Source organism: Pongo pygmaeus, chromosome X (assembly GCF_028885625.2).
Source record: "Pongo pygmaeus isolate AG05252 chromosome X, NHGRI_mPonPyg2-v2.0_pri, whole genome shotgun sequence".
Taxonomy (NCBI): domain Eukaryota; kingdom Metazoa; phylum Chordata; class Mammalia; order Primates; family Hominidae; genus Pongo; species Pongo pygmaeus.
Genome location: NC_072396.2, coordinates 71,740,600 through 71,752,359, shown reverse-complemented (window position 1 = coordinate 71,752,359; position 11,760 = coordinate 71,740,600). Strand labels below are relative to the sequence as shown.

The 11,760-nt window shown below is 39.3% G+C and overlaps 1 pseudogene; it reads right to left on the bottom strand.

Annotated features, from left to right (window-relative positions):
- Positions 1-7,344: 7,344 nt before the first annotated feature.
- LOC129025145 (large ribosomal subunit protein eL31-like) lies at positions 7,345-7,743 on the bottom strand (annotated as a pseudogene).
- Positions 7,744-11,760: the final 4,017 nt, after the last annotated feature.

The window sequence follows — 11,760 nt, the reverse complement described above, 5'->3', positions numbered from 1 at the left end:
TGACCTTTTAATGATTGCCATTCTAACTGGTGTGAGATGGTATCTCATTGTGGTTTTGATTTGCATTTCTCTGATGGCCAGTGATGATGAGCATTTTTTCATGTGTCTTTTGGCGGCATAAATGTCTTCTTTTGAGAAGTGTCTGTTCATATCCTTTGCCCACTTTTTGATGGGGTTTTTTGTTTTTTTCTTGTAAATTTGTTTGAGTCCATTGTAGATTCTGGGTATTAGCCCTTTGTCAGATGAGTAGGTTGCAAAAATTTTCTCCCATTCTGTAAGTTGCCTGTTCACTCTGATGGTAGTTTCTTTTGCTGTGCAGAAGCTCTTTAGTTTAATTAGATTCCATTTGTTAATTTTGGCTTTTGTTGCCATTGCTTTTGGTGTTTTAGACATGAAGTCCTTGCCCATGCCTATGTCCTGAATGGTATTGCCTAGGTTTTCTTCTAGGATTTTTATGGTTTTAGTTCTAACATGTAAGTCTTTAATCCATCTTGAATTAATTTTTGTACAAGGTGTAAGGAAGGGATCCAGTTTCAGCTTTCTACATATGGCTAGCCAGTTTTCCCAGCACCATTTATTAAATAGGGAACCCTTTCCCCATTTCTTGTTTTTGTCAGGTTTGTCAAAGATCACATGGTTGTAGACATGTGGCATTATTTCTGAGGGCTCTGTTCTGTTCCATTGGTCTATATCTCTGTTTTGGTTACTGTAACCTTGTAGTATAGTTTGAAGTCAGGTAGTGTGATGCCTCCAGCTTTGTTCTTTTGGCTTAGGATTGACTTGGCAATGTGGGCTCTTTTTTGGTTCCATATGAACTTTAAAGTAGTTTTTTCCAATTCTGTGAAGAAAGTCATTGGTAGCTTGATGGGGATGGCATTGAATCTATAAATTACCTTGAGGAGTATGGCCATTTTCACGATATTGATTCTTCCTACCCATGAGCATGGAATGTTCTTCCATTTGTTTGTATCCTCTTTTATTTCATTGAGCAGTGGTTTGTAGTTCTCCTTGAGGAGGTCCTTCACGTCCCTTGTAAGTTGGATTCCTAGGTATTTTATCCTCTTTGAAGCAATGGAAAATGCTTCCAATTTCAAATGAGTGAAAAATGCTTAAAATTTCAAATGAGTGAAAAATGGGAGTACACTCATGATTTGGCTCTCTGTTTGTCTGTCATTGGTATATAAGAATGCTTGTGATTTTTGCACATTGATTTTGTGTCCTGAGACTTTGCTGAAGTTGCTTATCAGCTTAAGGAGATTTTGGGCTGAGACAATGGGGTTTTCTAGATATACAATCACGTCATCTGCAAACAGGGACAATTTGACTTCCTCTTTTCCTAATTGAATGCTCTTTATTTCCTTCTCCTGCCTGATTGCCCTGGCCAGAACTTCCAATACTATGTTGAATAGGAGTGGTGAGAGAGGGCATCCCTGTCTTGTGCCAGTTTTCAAAGGGAATGCTTCCAGTTTTTGTCCATTCAGTATGATATTGGCTGTGGGTTTGTCATAGATAGCTCTTATTATTTTGAGATACGTCCCATCAATACCTAATTTATTGAGAGTTTTTAGCATGAAGCATTGTTGAATTTTGTGAAAGGCCTTTTCTGCATCTATTGAGATAATCATGTGGTTTTTGTCTTTGGTTCTGTTTATATGCTGGATTACTTTTATTGATTTTCATATGTTGAACCAGCCTTGCAACACAGGGATGAAGCCCACTTGATCATGGTGGATAAGCTTTTTGATGTGCTGCTGGATTCGGTTTGCCAGTATTTTATTGAGGATTTTTGCATCAATGTTCATCAAGGACATTGGTCTAAAATTCTCTTTTTCTGTTGTGTCTTTGCAAGGCTTTGGTATCTGGATGATGCTGGCCTCATAACATGAGTTAGGGAGGATTCCCTCTTTTTCTATTGATTGGAATAGTTTCAGAAGTAATGGTACCAGCTCCTCCTTGTACCTCTGGTAGAATTCGGCTGTGAATCCATCTGGTCCTGGACTCTTTTTGGTTGGTAAGCTATTAATTATTGCCTCAATTTCAGAGCCTGTTATTGGTCTATTTACAGACTCAACTTCTTCCTGGTTTAGTCTTGGGAGAGTGTATGTGTCGAGGAATTTATCCATTTCTTCTAGATTTTCTAGTTTATTTGCATAGAGGTGTTTGTAGTATTCTCTGATGGTAGTTTTTTATTTCTGTGGGATCGGTGGTGATATCCCCTTTATCATTTTTTATTGCATCTGTTTGATTCTTCTCCCTTTTCTTCTTTATTAGTCTTGCTAGCAGTCTATCAATTTTGTTGATCTTTTCAAAAAACCAGCTCCTGGATTCATTGATTTTTTGAAGGTTTTTTGTGTCTGTATTTCCGTCAATTCTGCTCTGATCTCAGTTATTTCTTGCCTTCTGCTAGCTTTTGAATGTGTTTGCTCTTGCTTCTCCAGTTCTTTTAATTGTGATGTTAGGGTGTCAATTTTAGATCTTTCCTGCTTTCTCTTGTGGGCATTTAGTACTATAAATTTCCCTCTACACACTGCTTTGAATGCATCCCAGAGATTCTGGTATGTTGTGTCTTTGTTCTCGTTGGTTTCAAAGAACATCTTTATTTCTGCCTTCATTTTGTTATGTACCCAGTAGTCATTCAGGAGCAGGTTGTTCAGTTTCCATGTGGTTGAATGGTTTTGATTGAGTTTCTTAATACTGAGTTCTAGTTTGATTGCACTGTGGTCTGAGAGACAGTTTGTTATAATTTCTGTTCTTTTACATTTGCTGAGGAGTGCTTTACTTCCAACTATGTGGTCAATTTTGGAATAGGTGTGGTGTGGTGCTGAGAAGAATGTATATTCTGTTGATTTGGGGTGGAGAGTTCTGTAGATGTCTATTAGGTCTGCTTGGTTCAGAGCTGAGTTCAATTCCTGGGTATCCTTGTTAACTTTCTGTCTTGTTGATCTGTCTAATGTTGACAATGGGGTGTTAAAGTCTCCCATTGTTATTGCGTAGGAGTCTAAGTCTCTTTGTAGGTCACTAAGGACTTACTTTATGCATCTGGGTGCTCCTGTATTGGGTGCATATATATTTAGGTTAGTTAGTTCTTCTTGTTGAATTGATCCCTTTACCATTATGTAATGGCCTTCTTCGTCTCTTTTGATCTTTGTTGGTTTAAAGACTGTTTTATCAGAGACTAGGATTGCAACCCCTGCCTTTTTTTGTTTTCCATTTGCTTGGTAGATCTTCCTCCATCCCTTTATTTTGAGCCTATGTGTGTCTCTCTGCACGTGAGATGGGTTTCCTGAATACAGCACATTGATGGGTCTTCACTCTTTATCCAATTTGCCAGTCTGTGCCTTTTAATTGAAGCATTTAGCCCATTTATATTTAAGGTTAGTATTGTTATGTGTGAATTTGATCCCGTCATTATGATGTTAGCTGGTTATCTTGCTCATTAGTTGATGCAGTTTCTTCCTAGCCTTGATGGTCTTTACAATTTGGCATGTTTTTGCAGTGGCTGGTACCGGTCGTTCCTTTCCATGTTTAGTGCTTCCTTCAAGAGCTCTTTTAGGGCAGGCCTGGTGGTGACAAAATCTCTCAGCATTTGCTTGTCTGTGAAGTATTTTATTTCTCCTTCACTTACGAAGCTTAGTTTGTCTGGATATGAAATTCTGGGTTGAAAATTCTTTTCTTTAAGAATGTTGAATATTGGCCCCCACTCTCTTCTGGCTTGTAGAATTTCTGCTGAGAGATCAGCTGTTAGTCTGATGGGCTTCCCTTTGTGGGTAACCCGACCTTTCTCTCTGGCTGCTCTTAACATTTTTTCCTTCATTTCGACTTTGGTGAATCTGACAATTATGTGTGTTGGAGTTGCTCTTCTCAAGGAGTATCTTTGTGGCATTCTCTGTATTTCCTGAATTTTAACATTGGCCTGCCTTGCTAGATTGGGGAAGTTCTCCTGGAGAATATCCTGCAGAGTGTTTTCCAACTTGGTTCCATTCTCCCCGTCACTTTCAGGTACACCAATTAGACGTAGATTTGGTCTTTTCACATAGTCCCATATTTCTTGCAGGCTTTGTTCATTTCTTCTTGTTCTTTTTTCTCTAAACTTCTCTTCAGGCTTCATTTCATTCATTTTGTCTTCCATCACTGATACCCTTTCTTCCAGTTGATCACATCAGTTACTGAGGCTTGTGCATTCGTCATGTAGTTCTCGTGCCATGATTTTCAGCTCCATCAGGTCCTTTAAGGACATCTCTGCACTGGCTATTCTAGTTATCCATTCGTCTAATTTTTTTTCAAAGTTTTTAACTTCTTTGCCATTGGTTCAAACTTCCTCCTTTAGCTCAGAGTAGTTTGATCTTCTGAAGCCTTCCTCTCTCAACTCATCAAAGTCATTTTCCATCCAGCTTTGTTCCATTGCTGGTGAGGAGTTGCATTCCTTTGGAGGAGGTGAGGCATTCTGATTTTTAGAGTTTCCAGTTTTTCTGCTCTGTTATTTCCCCATCTTCGTGGTTTTATCTACCTTTGGTCTTTGATGATGGTGACCTACAGATGGGTTTTTGGTGTGGATGTCCTTTCTGTTTGTTAGTTTTCCTTCTAACAGTCAGGACCCTCAGCTGCAGGTCTGTTGGAGTTTACTGGAGGTCCTCTCCAGACCCTGTTTGCCTGGGTATCAGCAGCGTTGGCTGCAGAACGGCAGATATTGATGAACCGCAAATGCTGCTGCCTGATCGTTCCTCTGGAAGTTTTGTCTCAGAGGAGTACCCAGCCCTGTGAGGTGTCAGTCTGCCCCTACTGGAGGGTGCCTCCCAGTTAGGCTACTCGGGGGTTAGGGACCCACTTGAGGGGGCAGTCTGCCCATTCTCAGGTCTCAAGCTGCGTGCTGGGAGAACCACTACTCTCTTCAAAGCTGTCAGACAGGGACATTTAAGTTTGCAGAGGTTATTGCTGTCTTTTGTTTGTCTGTGCCCTGCCCCCAGAGGTGGAGCCTATAGAAGCAGGCAGGCCTCCTTGAGCTGTGGTGGGCTCCACCCATTTTGAGTTTCCTGGCCGCTTTGTTTACCTACTCAAGCCTGGGCAATGGTGGGTGCTCCTCCCCCAGCCTCGCTGCCACCTTGCAGTTTGATCTGACTGCTGTGCTAGCAATGAGCGAGGCTCTGTGGGCATAGGACCCTCTGAGCCAGGTGCGGGATATAATCTCCTGGTGTGCCGTTTGTTAAGCCCTTTGGAAAAGCGCAGTATTTGGGTGGGAGTGACCCGATTTTCCAGGTGCCATCTGTCACACCTTTCTTTGATTAGGAAAGGGAATTCCCTGACCCCTTGGGCTTCCCGGGTGAGGTGATGCCTCACCGTGCTTCGGCTCATGCACGGTGCACTGCACCCACTGTCCTGCACCCACTGTCCAGCACTCCCCAGTGAGATGAACCCAGTACCTCAGTTGGAAATGCAGAAATAATTTGTCTTCTGTGTCACTCACTCTGGGAGCTGTAGACTGGAGCTGTTCCTATTCGGCCATCTTGGCTCTACCCCTGTGTCCTATTTTTTTTTAACTTTTTAAAAGATGGGGTCTTGCTGTGTTGTTTGGGCTGATCTGAAACTCCTGGCCTCAAGTGATCCTCCTGCCTCAGCCTCCCAAAAAGTGCAAGGATTACAGGCATGACTGCTGTGCCTGGTCTGTCTTATGGAGAGTTTTGACCCTCTTTTCTTCTCTTTCTGTCTTCTTTTGTGTTTTGTTGACTTTTTGTAGTACATGCTTTGATTCTTTTCTCATTTTCTTTTCTGTATCTTCTATAGTTACTTTCTTTGTGGTTACCGTGGGATTTACCTAAGATATCTTATAGTTATAACAATATATTTTAAACTGATAATATCTTAAGTTCAGTCACATATAAAAGCTGTACCTTTTTACTTATCGCCCCACACTTTCTGATATTAATGTCACAAATTACATCTTTTTATATTTTGTAGTTAATTCTTATACTTTTATCTTTTAACATCTGTACCAGAACTAAAAGTGATTTCTGCATCACCATTGCAATATCACAGTAATCTGTATTTGTCTAAATATTTACCTTTACCAGAGAGCTTTATACTTTCATATGGTTTCACCTTGCTATTTACCATCCTTTCATTTCACCTTTAAGGATTCCCTTTAGCATTTCTTCTAAGGCAAATCTAGTGGTAATGAGCTCCCTCCGTTTTTTGTTTATCTGGGAAAGTCTTTCCTTCTCCTCCATTTTTGAAAGACAGCTATGCCAAATGTATTTTGTTGGCAGTATTTTTCTTTCAGCACTTTGAAAATATATCCCACTTTCTTCTGGCCTACTAGGTTTATGCTGAAAACTTTACTGATGGTTTCACAAGGACTCCCTTGTACATGATGAGTCACTTTGCACTTGCTGCTTGGAAAACTCTCTTATCTTTGACTTTTCACAATTCAATCACAATTTGTCTTGTGGACTCTGTTGGTTTCATCCTAGTTGGAGTCCTTTGGGATCCTTGACTATGGATGTCCATTTTCTTTCGCAAGTTTTGGAAGTTTTTGTCTGTTATGTCTTCAAACAGGCTTTCTCCACCTTTCTCTCTCTTCTCCTTCTGCAATTCCTATCATGTATATTGGTCTGTTTGATGGTGTCTCATAAGTCTCTTAGGCTTTGTTCTTCACTCTTTTTCTTTTTTCTTTTTCTTTTTCTTTTTTTCTTGAGACAGGGTCTCACATTGTCACCCAGGCTGGAGTGCAGTGGCATGAACATGGCTCACTTCAGCCTCAATCTCCTGGGCTCAAGCAATCTTCCTGCTTCAGCCCCCCAAGTAGCTGGGACTACAGGCATGTGCCACCAAACTCAGCTAATTTTCATTTTGTACAAAAAGTACAAAACTTTTGTACAAAAAGTACAAAATTTTTGTACAGGGTTTTACCATCTTGCCCAGGCTGGTCTCAAACTCCTGAGCCCAAGCGATCCTCCTGCCTCAGCCTCCCAAAGTACTGGGATTACAGGTGTGAGCCACCATTCTTGGCCTCTTTTTTTCTTTCTTTCTTCCTCTGACTGGATAATTTCAAAGGGTTTGTCTGTGAGTCCATTGATTTTTCTGCTTGGTCAAGTCTCCTGTTGAAATTCTTTAGTGAATTTTTCAATTCAGTTATTATATTCTTCAGCAGCAAAAAAAAAATCTGTTTTGTTCCTTTTTTATATGTTCTATTTTTTGGTGATATTTTCATTTTGTTTATGCATAGTTTTCCTGAGTTCACTGAGCATCTTTGTAACAGCTATTTTGAATTCTTTGTCAGGTTGTTCATTCATCTTAATTTCTTTTTTTTCAATTTTATAACTTTATTTGATGTTTTTGACAATCAGTGATTTAGTTCTCATTAACATTGACTGTCTGTAGATTTTCGAAAGTGGTAACAGGTACATAGGTAACCAAAGTATAGAGCTTATTTGGTGAGTCTTCATCCTCATTATGTTTTCTGGACAACCGCACATGGATGGGGTATGGGACATTCCTTATTCCTTTGGCCCAGACAGCTTTGTTGAACCTGGTATCAATGCGCACATCTGGAGTTCCCATCTCCTTGATGGCAAATTTCCGAATCTCTTTGAGTGCCCAAGGGGCACGCTTCTTGAAGCCCACTGCATGGATGCGCTTGTGAATGTTGATGGTGTACTCTCAGGTCACCACCTTGTTGATGGCAGAACAGCCCTTTTTCTTCTTGTCATCCTTCTTTGCAGGAGCCATTCTGCTGGGTCTAAGTTGGAAAGGAAGCTATCTTAATTTCTTTAGAGTTGGTTTCTGGAGATTTATTTTGTTCCTTTAATTGAGTTATATTACCCTGTTTTGTTGTGTGGCTTATAGATTGGTGCTGTTTTCTGTGCATTTGAAAAAAATACCTATCTTTACTGGTCTTCACACTCTGGCTTTGTATGGAAAAAGACCTTTATCAATCAATCTGGCTAGAGATTCTGGGGATCTCTCAAATATTTTCTGCAGATATATCTTCTCTGAATTTGTGTATGTAAATTACCAACCTGAGGAATATTCTGATTTTTTAGGGGCTCATAATCTTTTGCTTCCCCTAGTGTCTGTGTGTGGTACTGCAGATTCTCTGGAGCTGCCACAAAGCATCCAATTCTTTTTTGTTCTCAGTGGTTCCCACGTTTCTAGAAACACGTATGCTGGATTATGTCAGTGCTCTGAGTTGGTGAGACAGTAACCAGTCCCTCAGGCAGCCTCCTGAAAATCTTGAACATTAAACACATGCATCACTCCACTCACTCTTCCATTTACCCATGAAGGAAAGGCCACTGAGTTGAATCGGCCTCTGTCTGCTGTACCATGGGTCCTTTAGAGCAGCAGCCAGACACCCTCCTCTCTTTTGTTCTCAGATGCCCCCAGGCGTCTAGAATATTTTGCATTCAGTCAGCATTCTGAGACAGGCAAGATGGAAACCAGTTCCTCATACAGCCCCTGAAAAAGCTGGAATGTTTGACACACCCACTAACTCTTTACCTTTCCATGGAGAAGCCAGGAATTGGAAGTTTTCTCCCACTGGTTCCACTCTGCACCAGGGAGAGAGAACATGGTGAGGGGGGTGCATGCTAATGTTAACCATCACCTTTGTCTGAACATTGGATTTATGATTCAGCCTTCTGTTTTCCCCTCCATAGAGAAGCCAGAAGCTGGGAGTTCTCTCCTGATTATTCCGTGCTGAGCCAGGGGGAAGGAACAGGGTGAGCTAGTGCCCCAGACTTTCTAACTGACTTTGATGCAGCTGATGTCATGCTCACGTGGGGTGCAGGAACTTCTTAAATGGTTTCTGTATTTCTCATAAAGAATTGTTGTTGAATTGATGTCTCTGTGCAAGAAAGGACAGTCCAGGGCTTCCTTTTCCACCCTCTTCCTAAAGTCATTTCTTCTGGAATTGTTTGCTTAATTTCATTTTGATTGTTCATTGCTAGTGTATAGAAATACAACTAATTTTTATATTGATTTAGTATTTGCAACTTTGCTGAACTTAGTTGTTAGCTATTATGGGGTGTGTGTGTGTGTGTGTGTGTGTGTGTGTGTGTGTGTGTATTCTTTATGAATTTTCTGTGTGAGATTATGCCATCTGCAAATAGAGATAGCTTTACATCTTTCTTTCTAATCTGGATAGTATTTACTTCTTTTTCTTGTCTAGGAAATCTCCATTACAATGTTGAATAGAAGTTGAACAGGAGTGATGAAAGTGGACATCCTCATCTAGTTCCTGAACATGGGGGTAAGGACTCAGGATTTTACTATTAGGTATCATGTTACCTATGTGTGGTTTTTTTTTGTTTTTTTTTTCAGATACTCGTATCTGGCTGGCAAACTTGTCTTCTATTCCTAGTTTGTTGAGAGTTTGTATCATGAATGGCTGTTGGATTTAATCAAATGCTTTTTCAGTGTCTATTGAGATGGTCATGTGGGTTTTCTCCCTTATTCTATTAATATGGTGTATTGTGTTGATTCATGCTTATATGTTGAAACAGCCTTCATTTCTGGTATAAACTGCACTTGGTCTTGCTGTTTATTTCTTTTTATATGCTTCTTAATTCATTTTGGCATATAGTGCTTTTCACATGCTGTTGTATTCAGTTGGCTAAAAATTTTATCAAGTATTTTTGCATCAATATTCAAAGAATATTGGTCTGAAGTACTTTTCTGGTGATTGCTCTTGTCTGACTTTGTTATAGAGATAATACTGGCCTCCTACAATGAGTTAGGAATTTGATTTTTTTTATTACTAACACAATCTCTATGCTTGTTGTAAGTCTATTCAAATTTTCTACTTCTTTTTGACTCATTTTCAGTAGCTTATGTGTTTCTAGAACTTTATCTAATTTCTTGGCATATGTATTGGTCCAGGTTCTCCAAAGAAACACAAGCACTGGGATATATAATAAGATTTATTATAAGGAATTGGCTCACACAATTATGGAGGCTGAGAAATTCTACAATCAGCTGTCTATAAGCTAGAGATTGAGGAAAGTTGGATTTGTGTAAATTTGGTATTACTCTTTTATTCCTTTTTAAAATTTTTTTATTTTTAATTTTTGTGGGTGGATAGTGGTTGTATATATTTATGGTGTATTTGAGATATTTTGGTACAGACATGCAATGTGTAACAATCACATCATGAAAATAGTGTATCCATCACCTCAAGCATTTATCCTTTGTGTTACACACAATCCAATTATAGTCTTATAGTTATTTTAAAATGTACAATTAAATTATTATTGACTATAGTCACCTGCTGTGCTATCAAATACTAGGTTTTATTCATTCTTTTTAACTATTTTATTTTTTTACCCATTAACCATTCCCACCTCCCCCAAAACCCCCCACTACCCTCCCCAGCCTCTGGTAACCATCCCTCTACTCTCTATGTCCATGAGTTCAATTGTTTTGATTTTTAGATCTCACAAAAAGTGAGAACATGCAATGTTTCTCTTTCTGTGCCTGGCTTATTTCACTTAGCATAATAACCTCCAGTTCCATCAATGTTGTTGCAAATGTCTAGATGTCATTCATTTTTATGGCTGAATGGTACTCCATTGTGTATGAGTAGCACATTTTCTTTCTTCATCTGTTGATGAACACTTAGGTTGCTTCCAAATGTTGGCTATAGTGAACACTGCTGCAACAAATATGGGAGGGCAGATATCCTTCAATATACTCATTTCCTTTCTATTGGGCATATACCCAGCAATGGGATTGCTGGATTGTACGGTAGTTCTCTTTTCAGTTTTTTGAGGAACCTCCAAACTTCTCCATAGTGGTTTTACTAATTTACATTCCCTCCAACAGTGTACAAGGGTTCCTTCTTCTCACATCCTTGTCAGCATTTGTTATTGCCTGTCTTTTGGATAAAAGCCATTTCAACTGGGGTGACGATGAAACATCTGATTGATGATGATATCTCGTTGCAGCTTTAATTTGCATTTCCTTAATGATCAATGATGTAGAGCACCTTTATATATGTCTGTTTGCCATTTGTAGGTCTTCTTTTGAAAAATGTCTATCCAAAGCTTTTGCCCAGTTTTTAATTGTATTATTGGGTTTTTTCCTATAGAGTTGTTTGAACACGTCTATATTCTGGTTACTAATCCCTTATCAGATACATAGTTTGCAGATATTTTCTCCCATTCTGTGGGTTGTCTCTTCACTTTGTTGATGGTTTCCTTTGCTGTGCAGAAGCTTTTTAACTTGATGTGACCCCATTTTTCCATTTTTACTTTGGTTGCCTGTGCTTATGGGGTATTACTCAACAAATTCTTGTCCAGACCAATGTTGTGAAGAGTTTCTCCAATGTTTTCCTCTAGTAGTTTTATGTTTTGAGGTCTTTAATCCATTTTGATTTGATTTTTGTGTATGGTGAGAGGTAGGAATCTAATTTCATTCTTCTGCAAATGCATATCCAGTTTTCCCAGCACCATTTATTGAAGAGATTGTCTTTTCCCCAGTGTATGTTCTTCAGACTTTGTCAAAAATGAGTTCACTGTAGGTGTGTGGATTTATTTCTGGGTGCTTTATTCTGTTCCATTGGTCTATATGTCTTTCTTAATGCCAGTACTATGCTGTTTGGGTTACTTATAACTCTGTAGTATAATTTGAAGTCAGGTTCCTCCAATTCTGTTCTTCTTGCTCAGGATAGCTTTGGCTATCTGGGTCTTTTGTGGTTCCATATAAATTTTGCGATTGTTTTTTGCATGTCTGTGAAGAATATCATTGGCATTTTAAAAGGGATTGCAC